The sequence below is a fragment of the Cyprinus carpio genome, chromosome A25 (assembly GCF_018340385.1).
Source record: "Cyprinus carpio isolate SPL01 chromosome A25, ASM1834038v1, whole genome shotgun sequence".
Classification (NCBI taxonomy): domain Eukaryota; kingdom Metazoa; phylum Chordata; class Actinopteri; order Cypriniformes; family Cyprinidae; genus Cyprinus; species Cyprinus carpio.
The window spans coordinates 21023546-21041240 of record NC_056596.1 but is presented as its reverse complement, the minus strand read 5'-3'; the positions used below and the strand labels follow the sequence as shown (position 1 = coordinate 21041240).

The 17695-nt window shown below is 38.6% G+C and overlaps 1 pseudogene; it reads left to right on the top strand.

The window, feature by feature from the left end:
* The window catches only part of LOC122135655, a 40938-nt pseudogene that overhangs the window by 2440 nt on the left and 20803 nt on the right, over positions 1-17695 (top strand).

Sequence of the window (17695 nt, the reverse complement as noted above, 5' to 3'; positions counted from 1 at the left end):
TCAAAAAACTGTTCCATTTGAAAAAGAAAAAAAATCTGACCTTTTTTTTCATATTTCAGGGTTTACATGGTTAATATGCTAAATAAAATGTTGTAATTTTACGCTGCCAGAAGAACAAAGATGAGAATTCACTATTCTGAAGCCACTTCCATCCTCATCATCCTTCAGACGCTGTGGTGGGGGTTAATAGTCACTAGTAATGTGAGGAACCAATAGAAAGCTCAAACCGACCTCTCTGTGACCTATGACCTCTCTCACTTTGTGTCTGACACTCCCATACAGAAGTTGTTGGAATTCAATGGAACTGTGTATGTAGGGTGCTGTCAACAAGCTTTATGTCTTGTCGAAAGACATCAAGAAGATACATGAATATAATACCAGACCGGTTCATGAGGGTCAAGACTGCAGTGCACCAGATCCATGCAGTGGTTGCAAAAAAACAAACCCCTCAACCAGAACAAACACCCATATGGCCCTGTGGTGGAGACTTTCTATGATCTTGAGCTCTTTAGCTGTGGTTCAGTTGGGAACGGGCGTCTGCCCGTCGATACCTGTTAGAGGATGGACCCTGGATGCGGAAATTACTTGAATGTATTCCAAAGAAGAACAAAGACAGCAGCCACGGTTGCCCAGACTGCCTGCAGGACCTTCGGGCACTCAGATTCTTAACGTGATGAGCAGCGGAGATTGTGAGGTTCTTCGTTGCAAACTCTGAGCCACTTGAACTCGACCGGGCCGCGTCTCCACCACACCAATCTCTGTTAGGAAGATGCGAGAGACTCAAGACGGCTTTGAGTTCTTTTCTGAACAATCCTACATGGACTTGGCCCCAGGGCTGCGTGGGAAGTACCCGCTGCGCTACGTCTACTCTTTCCAGAGCGGCCCATACGTGTATTTTCTCACTGTCCAACGAGAGAAGGTGGCAGCTCAAATTCCTTCCACACGAGGATCGTACGCATGGGTGCTCTTCAGATCCTGAGATCTTGCGCTACGTTGAAATGCCTTCTTTGGAGTGCATGAGGGTTTTCTCTGAGCGAGAAAGAAAGAAGCGCTCGGCTCAGGTGGTTTTCAATGTTCTCCAGGCTGCGCATGTGGCCAAAGTCGGCTATGACTTTCAGCAGGAGATGGGCTTGAAAGAAGGAGAGGACGTACTGTTTGCTGCCTTTGCCCGCAGCAAACCTGACTCACCGGAGATACCTATGCCAGCCAGCTCTGCCGTTTGCCTGTGATTATCTCCATCACAGACATCTCAATAACTTCTTCAGGGATTTCATGCAGAAGGGATACACAAGGAAGCTCAGTCACTTTCCAGGGTCAGAGGAGAAAAATCTCAAGCGAGAAAATCCACCCGGTAAGAGGTTTCATCCAAATCATGCATGTTTCTCCAGTCAGTTTTAGCTAACAGGATGATTTGCTGACCCTTTCAAAATGTTGCCAATCAAAATTTGACTTCTTGTCACCTAATTGCTTGTCTCTATCCTCTGGCCATCATAAATCACTGACCCTCCTCATCTTTTTTACTCATCCATCACCATTCGTTGGATCAATCAGTAAATCATGGCAATCAATAAATGACACAAATTTAACTGCTGACGACTCCCTTAGGGCCCATCCATCGATAATGCAGGGCTATTACTTCCCAGAGTTCATTGCACAGCATAGTTGTACATGGCTCAGATCTGAATAGTAAGACACATGGTTTGAAATATGTAAAAGACAGAGTATACATAGATGTCCAGATTTGTTCGAGAAAACTACTAAAGCTGGACAGCATGGCACACAGTAGGTGAATGGAAAGAATGGTTCCAAAGCTGTTGGAACAAACTCAAAGATAAGCTAAGTGTGTAGTTATGCAACATTCTATGCTTTTATATATATCTATATATATATATAAAAATAGAGGAATCAGTGTGTGCACACTGAAAATTTCATAAAGAAGTACACTTCAGATACCTGAAATGATGCACTTAATTAACTGAAAAATATTCATTTGAGTCTGATTTGATTAAATTTGATTCTGATTCATTTTGGTATATTTCAGTTTAAATGCTCCTTTTGCTTGCATATGAAAGGAGTTCACTTAGCTGATTCTGTAGTCTTACAGAAAAGGTACCTTGTGAAAAGCAACATTTATTTGGTACATTTATTTTAAAAAATTAACAGCAGTTCAACTATGCTACTTATTTAACAAATATAAAAAATCAACACAGCTCAGAACTCTCTGCTCTGTGAAATTAAGTATATTTTAAACTAAAGTGTGTCAGTGTGTGTAAAAAAAAAATCAATAAACTCTTGAGCACTTCAGTCATAAACTCAGTGTCATAGATTCAAAAGAAAATTTTAATCTGAAAATGTATATTTATATCAGATCCTGGCAGCTCCATATCATGTCCCTCCATTGCTTGTTTTTCTTGTTCACTCAAACTTTTATTGCATAACAATCAGCTTATATTTGCAATCAGTGTATTTGGTAATCGTATTTGATGTGTAGATGTGCAGATAGCTGATAGCAGATAGCAGATAATTTTCTTTGATAGGAAACCTAGATTTGCTTGAGGTCCTTGTGAATCAGGCTTGTTTGACAAGTTTTACTCAAGCTGCCAATTCTTTGCGCTGTTCTATTTGCTTGCGTGGTGTCTTATCAGAGTCCAATATAGTGGGGAAGTCCAGATCACTACTCAGCAGGTGTTCTTCAACTGTCTCTAACAGTCTTTGTTACTGTTTGCTTTAGCAGTTCAAAAGGGCCAGACCGGAGTGGCTGGCCTCGTCTCAGAGTCACACAGATCTCCAGTCTGGTGTAGTTGTTTCGGTGCCCTGAACTTTATCTGGCCAAACTCACAAAGTGCACTCAGTCATTTATTACAGAAGAAGATCTGCAGACTGAAGCACTCAAGACATTTTAAATTTTCATTCTGTGGATCCTTGATCCAAACATATACTCAAAGTCAGCTGTGTTTTCTGTCAGTTTTCATTAATAATATCTTAAATGACTATTAAAGTAACCAAGTCGGTTGGAAGATATTTCCCTAGGCGTCTTGAAGAAATGTTTGAAAGGTCTCTGAACATCTTTTGAAAGTGCCTGTTTTCAATACAGTTTTTTATCCATAAGTGTGTGAATGTTGTGCATGTGCATTTGTTTGTTTGTGTGTGTGTGTGTGTGTGTGTGTGTGATGACAGACAGCAAATCATGGGTGCCATTGTTGAGAATTATGATACCAAGAGCAATATGTTATGCAGGTGGCCTGGGTAAAAAAAATATTGATTTCTCTATTTTAATCGATTCTCATTTTTAAGAAAAAATTTTGTTTCATAAATCCCAAGCATTGATTAGCCTGTCCGATAATGAATGGAACATTGCTGTGTGCCTCCCATCCACTAAATTGCAGTAAGCTTTGTGATTTGTTACTTTATTTTTGATATGAAACAAAGTCTCAGATATCAAATTCTGTCCTTTTCATTTTATTACAATATTCAAATATTAAATGCCATTTTGGCGCTGTTTAATGTGGAGTGACAGATCACTGTAGCACCTCGGTTAGAAGCGGGCAGCTTTAATAGCAGTTACAGCACGAAAAATAAACATGAATGCACATCCGAAGGTATGTTTAAAAGAAAGAGTACTATTACCAAAATCCATAAACCTGTCTCATGTAATCGCACAATCAGTGTTTCAAATGCGGGGAAGACAACAATATTTTGTTAACAATTGTGTCAAAGTAATGTCCACATTTACCTCAGAAAAAACATGAGCTCATTTGTCAGCTAGAAAAATTTACTATAGAGAGGAGCATTTTGCTAAATGTGCACCTTATAACTTATTTATTATCATTTTTACTGTTTAATTTATGTTTGAATAAATCCATCAAGTTTTTTTGACAACCACCATTTAAATGTTTATATTTCAAAAAATTTATTGGAGTAGAAATATAATTATGTAATTTAAAGTTAAAGTTAGTATTATAACTTTAATATTAAAACAACTTTATTGAGTATATTTTAAGTGTTTGTTGTATACAAATCAGCAAATTTCAAAAAACTTCCATATTTTTGACTCTTTATTTTACAGCATTAGTTTTTTTTCTTTTTTCTTGGGAAAAATTTGCACATGTCCCTGATATATATCCCCAATAATCATTATTGAATATAATCGAATCGAAATCAGAATCTAATCGAAACCGCAAGCTTGTGAAGGCTATCCAATCGAATTGTGAATTTGTGTCAAAAACCAGCCCTATTATACAGAGTCTCTCTTAGCCCATAAAGGGGCAATGACGCAGTGTCATTAAAACAATTACATTGTAAAAAGCCATGATAAATTGATCCCAATATCTTGTTTTTGCTCTTAGACAACTGACTCCACAAAACGGGACTCTAACATCTCCTGGCTTTATGTGGAACCATTGGGTCATTGGGCATCTGACACTGTGCTTTAGTTTTGACCTTTGAAGTTTTGCCTTGCTTTCCTGTTTTATTTGTTAATGTGGAGCCAAAGTTATTTGATATCATATCAGATAAATCGCCAAAGTCCGTAATAGACTCATTACCCTTCGAGAGGGGAAAAAAGACACCACAGCTTTCAGACTTCACCCAAGCTCTTTAAATTATCGATTGGCCAGTCTGCTCGAGCTCAGCAATATTTGTTAATAAAACAGACAGAAATATAGTCCTGATTGTTTGAATAAGGGATCTATCCGAGTTGGAACCACCCCCAACAAACCCAGCTCCCCCTGTCTTGAAAGAGCAGAGGGGAGGGGTGCACTGAAGACCGGCAATAACAAACAGCCACATTTAAGGTCAAAATTATCATTAGATTACAATTGATCAGGGGAACAACTGGCAAATGCTGATTACTTTAAAATTTAATCTGAAGCTTGATGATTGCTGCCTGTAGTCATAATTCCTGAAGAGGGAGTTTTGATCGACATCCATTTTAATTATTACCGCCACTGTGGTTAAATGAACATGTTTTGAGATAGCCAAGTCTTAAAATGTAAGGCAAAGCGCCCACATTTTTTTGACTATAAATAAGCAAATATCAATGTAAATCGGATACTTTTAGCTCTTTGTACCTTGCTCAATCTTTTGCATTATCGTGTGTTTTGGTTCATGTAAGGACAGGGTGACATGCTAATGCACTGTACTTAGCACATATGAAAAGTGTACGTGCCGCGGGGCCTGTTATGCCAAGATGTGTTTGCGCAAAATCATTTATCGGCCACGGTCTCCCACTCTGGGAGGTGCAAAATATTGCTCAAAGACACAGAATACTTGGTTGTATCCTGTCTGAGAGAAGCTGCGATAAGCTACCTGCATGGTGCTTTCTTGTGTGTAGGTACAAATGTATAAGAAATGTATTTTATATGGGTGAGTTGAGGTTTTATACTGAAGGAATTAAGTCACCTTGAATCATTTCTGGCAAAAAGCATACAAACACAAGGCCATGCATGTACACATCACAGACCAACAGCTCTGACAAGGGGGCAGATGGAGATGTGCAGCTGTGGTTTCTCAAAAATGTCAAGCTCATGTTGGCAGCCTTGACACTGGCGGGAAAACCTGCGTGACTTTGGACCATAATGTTAGCTAGAGGAGACTGGACAGCTGGCATCCAGGTGTGAACTGTTCATCTCATGTGCATCTGGGGGATGAGAGTGCCTGTGGGGATGCATCTGACGTTTATGTCCTTTTACTGTGCTGACTTTTCTCAGGCTAAAAAGTCTACTTAATATTATTAGATTAGAGATTGCTGAATAATACAATTCATATTAATTTAATAATATTAATAAAATGTTATAGAATGTATGTATAAAAATGTTAAAAATGTTTTAAGTATATTAAAAATATATAATTTAAATATAATATGGAAGTAAAATATAACAATTAAAAATATATGTGTGTGTGTGTGTGTGTATAAATGTATATGTGTGTAAATGAAACAATAGAAAACAGTTGATTTCTTTTTTAATTGTTATATTTGATATTTTAAAAAAACTTGTTTTCTCTTCCCAGAAGCTACTGTTTTCCTGCTCTAATGCACCTGTGTGTCCTAAATAGTCCCATAAAGCAGTTAAGCACACAAACTGATAAACACCCGCGCTTACAATCTGTCTTCAGGAGGAACTTCACATACAAACAAAACATACGATCGATTGGCTCATACTCTACTGTTTACTCCAGGTTTATTTATGTATTTTTTTTTTTGTTATTTTTTTTGATGGCCCGTATTAAACACAGCCCTCAGGTTTGAAAATCTTGTCAGTGCTCTCTGGGCATAATTCAGAAACATGTGTAAGTGTCAGGTGAAGGGGAGAGATTGCTTTGGTGAGGCCTGATGAGTCACTGGCCCAGAGGCATGCTAATCCATCTCTGGCATCCACCATACCTTTACTTCCTCTTTTTTTACTCTCCCCCAGTAATTTCCAGCTCTCCGGGTCCGTGAGCACAAGGTTTCATCAAAGAGCTTAATTCTTAAACCTCCATGTAAGGTTAAAGACAATCCTGACCAGGTGTAAATCAAATAACCCGCTGAAGCATTTAATGAGCCCGCTCAGGTTGGAAATTCAATCAGCCTGCACCGCTAAACGACTCGAGTTGACTGATCCAGACTAATTGTTTGGTGCAGTTCAAAGACCTCTACTAATTGTTTTGGCTTACACAGCGGGGACCACAAATAAACTTTTCGGGGTTTGCTAGGATTCAACCTCCCCCACTAGGTCAAAAGAGCCATTACGCTGTACTGCCCTGGTGCTAAAGCAGACACAATGGTTCCATGGGATGCAGGCTTGAATGAATGTGTGCTTAAGTAATGGAACGGATTGGATTGGCCAGGAACTATTCTACTTTATCTCCTGCTGAGAATTCAACAATGCACCACAATATAAGAGCTTATCTGGGGCTGCCCTTCCACCTCATTCAGCATGTCAGTCAGATATTCTCAAGCTTATTCCTCAGTAGACACAGCCTGTGTGATCGTGTGAAAAGAGAGCAAGCTTTTTACCTGATACCTGACTTGTGAGTTTTGTAGGGCATGACGCCCAGTGTGTTGGTCAGCTAATTGGAGTGGTCTTCAGGTGTCAGTCATGCAGAGTTTGTAGCAGTTGAGTCAGCAAGGAATTTCATGATCTTTTTTTAGATTCAGATAATGATTCCTGTTATAATATAAAAAAACTCCAGTGATTACAACAGATCCAATAATTTAATATTAGCTTTTACTGCACGTTATCATATGAACCATCATTTAGTAATAGTTAAAGATTCAGAATGAGTATGTAACTGCTCTGACTGATTCATACTCAAAAGTATTTTGATTTTAGAAAAGATCCACCTCATTCATTTGGGAATAAGAATTAGCTGGTCCCATGGTATGTTTTTAATTCTTATGAGCAGGTTCTTTTTAGAGAGCCATTAAGGAACTAGATTTAATGAATCCTTCTGTATGTTTTTAATTCACAAAATAAATAAATTAATTAATTAATTAAAATTACTAAAAAGAATCAATTCAGAAGAGTCATTCATTCAGGTCTTGTTGTGTGCTTTGATTCATTCAGGAATCAGACTACAAAAACCTTTCTCTCTGTTTTTGATTCACCGCTTATAAGAGTGATTCATTTGGGAATTGGACTAATAGTGGCTGTGCTGTATTTTTTGATTACTATAAAGAACCGTTTCATAAGAGTTGTGTATTCGGAAATCAGAATATGTTGGTTGTGCTGTATGTTTTTGAGACAATAAACAGAACCAACAGCAGAATTCATGTTCATGAATCATTAACGGAACTAAATTACATGAAAATCATTCTGTTCTCCTAGTGTAGAAAGGACATATGATGCATGCGCTGAGCATGTCATAAGAGACTGTGGTTAAAGGAAACTTTTAAAGGAATATTACTTATGTAATATTCCAAGGCCATGTAGCAAAACAGGTTTAGAACAAAGAGTTATCACCTCTCACTATTATATTCACCCCAATCCATCTCCCCTGCCTGTGACCAGGTGGGTCAGCACCCCTTTCTGCTCCTAAAGACTTAAAAACAAACAGATGTGTTTATTTAATGCATTAGCGTGGCCATAATCCCTGCACAAAAAAAGCAATAAAAACGCATGCCAGCTTCCAGTGGTTTACCAAAAGATAGCACAATGATGCATTGTTCTACCATGTGGTTATGCTTTACATATTGCCGCCAAGATCAACTGTTTGTTTTCCATTTGTTGCGTGGTTTTACACACTTCGTATAATGGCTGACTGGCACTGAACTTGTGTGTCATGAAAAGGATGCCACCTGCATGCTTTGAATCATAGTGCTGAGAAACATGACTATTAAGGACAGAATTTGCTGCATGCTCATGCTCTTATCATGTTAGTTGTGTTTTTCTGGCAAAAAGAGTGCATTTTTTTAGTAAAGTCCTTGATCTTTGCTCAGAACGTGTAGCGTATGTGTTTTTGCAAAAGCCTACGTTGACATAAGGATTTCATCATATCTGCTTCTTAGTGTCAGCAACAGGAAAATACGGCTCATGCCAACTCCTGATAGGAAGCCATTTAATGTGTTAATGTCTTCCAAGACAATTTTCCTCTTAAAACAATAGATTATCATCAAATAGTTTCTTCCTATTGTTCTAACAGCGTTTAGCATAGTAAATGTGTCAAGATGGCCTTAACACATGTTCATTCTCAGCTTTTTTGAGTTTAAGGGCATTCTTTGGAGCAAAGTTCTCTGAAGAATGTCATGCTTTGAAATAAATTAGCTGAAATTAGGAACAGAGAATCTGCGAAACTCTTTAAACAGCCCCCAAAATAAAACTCAACTCTTGTGTCTGATCTGTCCAGTCATAGGCACGTTTTGCTCCCTCTGACATGTGAAAAGCGTAAGATCATCCCAGAAAAGCAGGCCCTGCCAAGCCTTTACAGTCAAGATTGGAATTGATTATTCTGGCCAACTGCAAACCAGGCATTTGAATGCTCTGCCTCTCTTTTTCTTCCATAAGGGCTGATTTGATCTTTTAAAAGGGTTATCAACGCTTCATGGTTTTTTTAAAGCCGTGCTCTTTACCCTTTTATCAAATCCATGCTCCTTGCATAAGGGTGGAGGTTTTTATTCCAGCATGCATGTGGACTGTGGCAGAGAGCGATGTTTTGAGCGTGCTCATCTTGACTACTATAATGAATGGGCGTTTCTGCTAATGCTTTGAATAGATCCATGCTGCACAAGTAAATAATGACAGACCTCCCGGCCTCTGGAATGGACTCCACACTAAATTATCCCCGTTTGCTGTTATGTCTAATTGAATGGATGAGCATGGTTCATAAAGTACTCCCATAATATGTTTCAGGTACTGTATGTCAATACAATGACAGCTCTCTCTCACTTATGTTTAGCTTGTTTGCTATTTTTGCTAGTGTAAATTGTGTAGCGTTGACCCAATCTGTGCTTCATGGCTCATTAACTGCAAAGTACAATGAAAAATAATCAAGTATGATGTCCCTGTTGTTTTACCAAATCTCTTTGATTAATTGCATTTTAATCATGGTTTCAGTTTGATTAATGACCTGTGCCAAAATATATTTTCTCACTAGTTTGGTCCAGGCATATTAATCATGCCACTCACCACTGCGGATTGTATTGTAACATGCAGCAACAAGTTCAAGTACACTAGATGAGATTTAACTATGAGCAGTTGAATAAACTGATACATTTTTTAGCAAACATACAAGCCATTGTTCTGGGCCGTGTATTGTTTCCCAGTTGGAAACCTGAGTGAGGAACAAAGTCCCCTGCTGACAGATCACTTGACTGCTGGATTGAGAGAGCAAGTCGAGAGGTAAAGAGTGAGAGATGTGAAAACTGAGTAACAAGACAAGATAACACCAAAAAGAGGAATGTGAGGCAAAGCAACATGAGAAAAAAAACTGAAAACAAGAAAAAGACTTCAATAGGAGTCAACAGAGTCTTCAGTTAGTATGATAACAACAGGCAAATTCACAGACAAAAGCTGTTAAAAAGTAAGGTGTGACTTTGACAGTTTACAATGAACTGATTAAACTGAGAAAATGATTAAATCTCAGCCTTCACAATATGATTATCACATTAGGCCATATCGCAGTATCAATTTTATTTTCATATATTGTGCAGCCCAACAATAGCCTCTTCAAGTGTTCGTCACAGAAGTCCACAGGTATTAACACACCAGCAGCCAGGCACCAGGACTGCATGGTGACCGCCAGCCTCTAATCCCACATTATTGTCAGCTTCTCTAATTCTCCCCAGACTACTGACCTTCACGACCCAGTAATCCAAGAAAGGTGCATAAACACAAGAATCGGGTTGCTTTGCAACGTGCCGTTTAAATGCACAGGTGGGGCACACCACTATCTTACCCACATGCATATAAACATATACATAACATTAGTGAAAACTTTGTGAGGTCAAAGGTCACATTATTTTCGTCAAGAAGCAGCTGATGGGTGGCAGCATGGAGCAGTGATGTTCCAGAATACTTCATGTACGCTGTAAGTGGTTGCAACTGTACTGGGGCCATAGGGTTAACAGAAGGTCTGTGAAGGGGGACATTTGGTCTTTCAGATCTCCTTTTACTCATATCAAGCCTTTTGGAGGTGACGCCAAAGGCCACAAAGCTATAAAGCACCAAAGGTGGGGCACAGTAACCCTATCGCTTCAGCATTGTGCTGCACACAATGAGAGCTGCTTAATGTGTCAAAGAGGAGCTACGCACTGGCCTGCCTGCCATTCTTACAGGATATTTTTTGTGTGATATTTTTCAGCATTCTTTGAAATAATACTCAAAATACTCAACTATGAAGTAATATTCCGGGTTCAATTCAGGTTGACCTCAATTGACAGCACTTGTGGCATAATGTTTTCAAAAATGATTTCGAATTTTTTCCTGCTTTTCTTTAAAGTTTACAATGGAATTGAATGGGGCCTACGCATAAATATTAAAGTAATTAATGGTACTATTTCAATTTCTATTTCAATGTATTTTTGGGGGGGTTAAATGTATGATATAAAGTCTGTGGTTATCACAAGCTCAAGATATTTTCACGTTTTCTTCTACAACATAGATTTCAAATAAAGATTGAAAGGGTTATCGGTAGCTTAGTGGTGGTGACATTGAAGTCATGCGATCATGGTATAGTTTGTTTATAGCCTAATTTTAGGTTTTTACTTGTGTCAATTGTATTTAGGCTTCAAAATTCATAAGTTGTGTTAATTTTTGAAGATTGTCCTTGTGAACAAAGCATGTGAGGATCCTAAACTTTTGTTGTTCACAGAGTATATTTTTTCCATTAATCCAAAACCCAATGGAAAAGCCCTATTAAATTTTTTTTTTCGAGGGAAATAGGGTAATGCTAACTTCAGAGTTAGCCTACAAAAATACATCACCCTTGCATCACTCTATAAACATTATGCACACAAATGTGGTTGATTGAGTGTAACTGTGTGTTGAACCCTAAATATTCCTTTTAATAAGTGAAGCGAGAAATGATGAGAGCAAAGCTTCGACCACCCCTTCAAGACACTCTGTGGTTGAAGGAGCCTCAGGATTAAAGCAACCGAAACTTGTCAAAACACTGTCTAGTTTTTTCAATTTCTACCCTTGATCCTTGCAATACCATGAGCTAAGTGGTGGAATGTCTACCTTTTCAAAAACATGGCAAAATGTGAAGTTTATGTGCTATGAAAATAACCCCACAAACCTTTTTTCTCTTCTTCTAAAACAGACTCTCAGGGGTGAGCTCAGCTGCTGATAGGTCAGGCTTCAGAGAGCCCCCGAATCAATTCCAAACCACGGTGCTTTCTTTTACACATCCTTATGCAAGTCCTATTGAAATACGTGGCAGCTCGGCCGATATGATGGATCACAGTGGGCTTATATAAGCCGGCAAAGCAAATGTTGCCCTGCTGAAGACACATCAAAGGCAGGCTTGTACGCACTTTGGATGATTTCCCTGGCCGCTTCATGCTACATGTGTCTCACTGTCTCTTGTTTTGACGCTCCCTCAATAAGCAGAAGTCCTCCTCTGCCTCCAGGGGTTGGGATAAGATGGCCTGTAATCCCCCTCGTTTTCGCTGGCTTTTTCACCTGTATACTGATTCTGTGCCTTTGAGCCATCCCGCTCAGCCCTGTAATGAGAGCAGGGCCCAGTGCGCTCATTTGGCCTGACTTTTATCGTCTACCTGTGTTGTTCTCCGCATCTTCAAAGCAGCCCTTTAAGACATGCCCTCAAAATGAAGCTGCAACCACAGTCATGCCACTTGACTCATGTGTATATTCACATCGCCAGTGGAAAGGGGTAGAAAGAGAGTGGGAACTTTTCAGGCACAGAATGGAAGTGTCCTTTTTCTGCTGATTTTCATGGGTGTGTTTTTTAGTGTTTTTGTCAGGGTGCCCTTCACCATAGAGTGGTAATAAAACACCATCTGAGAAGAGTTTGAGTGAGAGCATGGTGTTAATCATTAAACCGCCACTGTGCTCTGTACTCCAACATTTTAGTCATGGCCTGTGGTGCCAGGGTCTGGTTTTATTAATTATTAATGACTTCTTAACTTTCATACTAAGGTCTGTGACCTTTTGAGCTTGACCCACTGTGTGGCCCTCAGGTGCCCTGTTCCTTTTCAGGTTACTCTCTAACTCTACTTGGATAAAACTATGATAATTAGAGGGAATAGTTCACCTAAAAAAATATCATTTTGTCATTATTTACTCACTCTCATGTCATTCCAAATCTGTATGACTTTTTTTTTTTTATTTCTTCTGCAGAACACAAAAAATATGTTTTGAAAAATGCTAGTAACAGAACTGTTTTGGTAACCATTGTGGACATTTTTTTTTAAATATCCTCTTTTATGTTCCATAGAATAAAGATATTCATAGCCTACAGGTTTGGAACTACATGAAGGTGAATGATAATAAAATATGCCCTTTGGGTGAACTATTCCTTTAATTGGCCCTTTTAATCTTATAATTATTTACGCATGGCGCATGACACTTCAAGGTTTTTTTTTTTTCATTTAATTTTTTTTAGGTTGATATTTTCAATATATTGAAAATGAAAGGACTGTTAAGCTGTCTATCTATCATGAACGTATTCCATTTGTCTTGTCCCCTATTTTCAAAGACCCTCATTTTGTGAGGAATGTTTCTTGAGCAGCATATTAGAATGATTTCTAAAGGATCATGTGACAATGAAGACTGGAGTAACGGGCTTATTGAAAATTCAACTTTTCCCATCACAGGAATAAAATTAAATTATTTAAATTAAAATACATTTTTCACAAAAATTAATTTTTCAAAAGATTACTATTTTTTTACTCTATTGTAATTTAAATAAACGCCAGTCTTGGAGATCATAAGAGTCTTCTTTCAAAAACATTAAAAAAAATCTACTCTAAAACTATCAGGGAGTAATGACTTAAAATGTGGTCTGTCTCTCACGCAAAAGCTTGGTAGCTACTTAAATTATCATTTTTTCAGCTTGACATCCCTTTTCACTTTGATTATATTGAGAAAATCGGACAAGATTGTTTTTTAAAATTTTCTCCTTTCTTCTTCTACAGAAGAACACAATACAGGTTTGAAATGATGTATAAAGATGAATAAAATGATGTCAGGTTTATCTTAAAAGTTGAGATATCCCTTTAATATAGTCAAAATGTAAGTATAGTTTTCTTAAAGTGGCGTGTCAGGGGGAAAAAGGCTTTTTCTTTTGAAATAATAAGTTGACAGATTATCTAATATGCACAACACAAAGCTCCTTCCCTCAGTGCCTGTTTGGTTTAATTAACTTGGACTGCCCAGATGAATGACAGTGCGAACTATGCAGGTACAACTAATCATAACAGAGATCATTATACAATACAGCACATATTTACAAAACAGCCTTTAATGTACAGTAACAAAAAGAGAGTCATGTAAAATGTAATTCTGAATGTTTTTCGGCATTATAAGTGTACTTTAGAGGGGGGGGGAAGAATTAAATGCTACAGAAGTGTCATGAAATATGGCCCCTTTAATATCCCAGGGACCATACAGCCTCTCTGAAACTTCTAAAACTCCACAGTTTGTGGAGATCCCAGCCAAACAAAGCTGGCCACAATCGGAGCTCTAACAGAGCAACAGCAAGCCCAATGTTCCTCACAGTTTTCCCCATGAAATTCCTGCCATCTGTGAGCACAGCCTTCAGAATGCAACAAGGATGATCCAAGCACCATGGGGGGAAAACACGCAACTGCATTGGCCAGGATGAAACAGTAGATGCCGAGCTTAGATGGAGCTTTACTGTGTGAGGCCTAAGTCACTCTTTTGCACAAGTATCTAACCCATAAATTGCATTTGGCACGGTGAACTTGAGGCCAGTCCTCTGGGAAAAATGGCAATGCTGCTGAATTCATCCACTCGAATAGGCTATCGAGAGCTTCTGCTTGTTGCCTGGTAGAATACCACTTGTCTGACTTGTCGGTGTATTTCTGTTTTTGTTACCAGAGCTTTGCAGGAGATTCCTTCAGTTGTGGCAAAACATGAAAGGGGCTACCGGCTGGAGGTTACCAGCACCAACCCGCGTCGGGACTACTTCCACGGACGCTTCCGGAACGTTCTTCTCACTTCCATAGCTGTGGTACCCATCCAAAACCACACTGTGGTCAGCCTAGGCACAGCTGAGGGCGTGGTCATCCATGGTGAGCCATGTTAGTTTTGCTTCTTTTTGAAATTTATTTGATTTATTTACTGTTAAAGCTAAACTTACATAATGTCTGAATTAGCAAGTCAGCGTTTAGATTGAACGTATGAGTCAGCATGTGTCGTAGTGCTGGAAGAAGTGTGGCTGACCTCATTCTGGGAAAAGAAAAGGTGACGCGTTTGCAGAATCTAAAAATTAAAACCAAATATATTTTTTTGTCAAGTCCTGTTGTTGCCAACACTATTTCCCTGTTTTATTGTGCATGTAAATAGACAGGATGTAAGTATGTGACTAGTGAAAACAGCTCCGAATGAAGGAAAATGCAGGTGCCAGTGGCAGGTTGGGAAATGTAGTCTTTTCCTGTTTGCATTTGAGTCACCTTTGACCTCTGAGTAGCACTGTACCAGCTCTCCAATCTAAAAGCACACAAGGTGTGAAACTTTGCCTATCGATGTGTTCTCAACATGTTCATTGTGCAGGAGTGGCACCGACCCAAATGTTAAAATCTGTACTGCCTGAGCACCAAAAACGAGAACTATTTTGCAAATAACCACAGGAAGATTGTTTGAGAAATGAGTGGCAAGAGAAAGGGTGACAGCTGCACGAAAGCGTGGCAGAGAAACCGAATGGTACGTTAAAAGTAAGCACTGGGCTTCGATGACACGTCCTCGCATGGCATTTTCTTGGAACGGCTGCAGCTGTCGTTCCCTCTCTTTCTCTCTTCCTTTTTTACATTTTTTTTTCCTCTCAACTTTTCTCACCTCTTTTGTCTGGATTTTTGAGGCCTGGTAAGGGGTGAGTGCTAGCCCAGCTGTCCCATCTGAGTGAGAGTTTTTTCAAAGACAAAGGGAGTGGGTGAGTGTTTAAGAGGCCTTGACAATGAGAATGCAAAAAAAGATTGTGAGAAAGACTTATGAAGTTGAGTAAAATATGGAATGCGAGGTGAGTAGTGGGTGATTGTGTGAATGAGAGTTTCAAGATCCCCACAAGCTTTTTTAAAAGGGTTGGGAAGGGTGGGGGTGAAGGGGAGCGGTGGGCACAGGGCAGTAGCAGTCCCAGTGGTCCTTATTCTGTATGAGGAAGTGCTCCCACTCTGGCCACACTCTTGGTGAGAAAAAACTCAAACACCTTGCCTTGTGTTTGTGAGCAGGACTTCCCTTACATACACAATGAGCTGTAATTCACACAGTTATTAGGCTTCGCAGTGTGTATTTTCCCCCAGAGTGCGAACATTCCTCCTTCAATTACAGGTCCATTTGTAGCCATTTTCTGCCATGCCCAGCTTAATTAAGCCTGGCTTAGCTTGTTCGCTTCTGGGACTCAGAATCCTTTCATGGCTTAATGTTATTGGAAACTTTCTGGGCCACGTGAAACTTGCCAAGTTTTAGCTCTGGGTTCTTGCTTTGGAATCATGAATGTAGCACATTGTATTTGTGCAGCACAAAAACACAGAATAATTATATTTAAATTTGAAAAGAAATATAATTTACTATTTTTATAATACATTGTTTTATTTTATATAACAGAAATTGCTATTACAATATAAAATTAAAGTAAGTATTATATATATATAGCAGACTATGTTTTAATGTCTGTAAAATATATATGTGACAAGAGGAATTTCCCTTCCACACTGTAGGAGGTTTTGAAAACTTGTGTTCCTGTAAATCTGTACTTGCAGAGCTTGCATGGACTAAATTGTCAGGTAATGCAAAAAAAATAAAAATGCTATATATGGCAGCACCTAAATCAACTGCTTTTATTCATGTAATAAAACATTGTTGTTAATTGCTCTGACTACATTGTATTGCTTCAGTGAAAGATAAAAAAGAAATAACTCCTGAAAGAAATAGCTCCTTAAGGTAACAACTGAACATTGTCACTTTTTACAGTCCGATCTGATATGTTACTAAAGATTGGGCTTTTAAAACAGACACACAGAAGGAGTCACATTAGTGCACTATATTGAGTGAGATGGAGATATGTCATGCACACCATCCTAAAATCACTATAACCACAGTAATGGCATACTCTCAACCACCAGATGCCCCACGCTCAAAGCCCAGGGCTATTAAATGATGTGATCCAATGATCGCTAATGGAGCACAAGCACTATTCAGATGCAGGCTGTCTTAGAGGCCTGTAATGGCAATGTAACCATGATAAATGTTATTCCAGGTGTGTGGATGGAGCTACTGTTCTGACACCTCTCAACATGCCAGAAAGACAGAGATCTTTACGTCTGCACTTGCCTGCGGGCCTACGCTTTTGTCTGTTCCACTCCCTGACGTCAACCGCAGTCATTGCTGTTCAAATCTGTCAACTTTTACCCCTGAAAGGCAGAGGACACTGGTTATTACAGTATCCATAGCAAAGCAGAGGCTGTCCCCTTACAAAGGACTGCCTCTGAATTGCACCCTCCTTTGATGCTTCCTCTTTCCCAAGGAAAGTTCCAGACATGATCTGTAATTTAATGTTTTATAACCTAGAAGAAAAAAATGGGTTTGTATAAACTCCAGCTCATGGCAGAATGTTTGTTTTTCAGGAATATGATCTTGTATAATCTCACATTTTTGGAAGTGGGTATTTCACCCCAAAATCATCAAAGTTATTTTATTTTATTTAAAAAAATAAAAAAATATGAGAAGATTTCTATTACTGTCTTTTGGGAGCAAAAATACCCTTAACTGTTATGAAAATAAGGGTCACACTGACAAATATCTTAATGGTCAAGCTCAGGGTCTGTAAGTGGTGGCAGCATTATGTTGGTGATGAATCAGTTATGCAGGTCATATTTCCCCCGTTTTTATTATCCATTTTTATATATTTTATATATATTTTATTTTAATTTTATATTTTATTTAATTTTTGCATACTGGATTCATAGGTAAAAATATAATTTTTTTGTCATGAAAATAAGGTTTATACTGCATAATATCTTAATGGTTCTTAAATAGGACTCCTTTTTATGGAAAAAAAAAAAAAAAACTTTATGAAA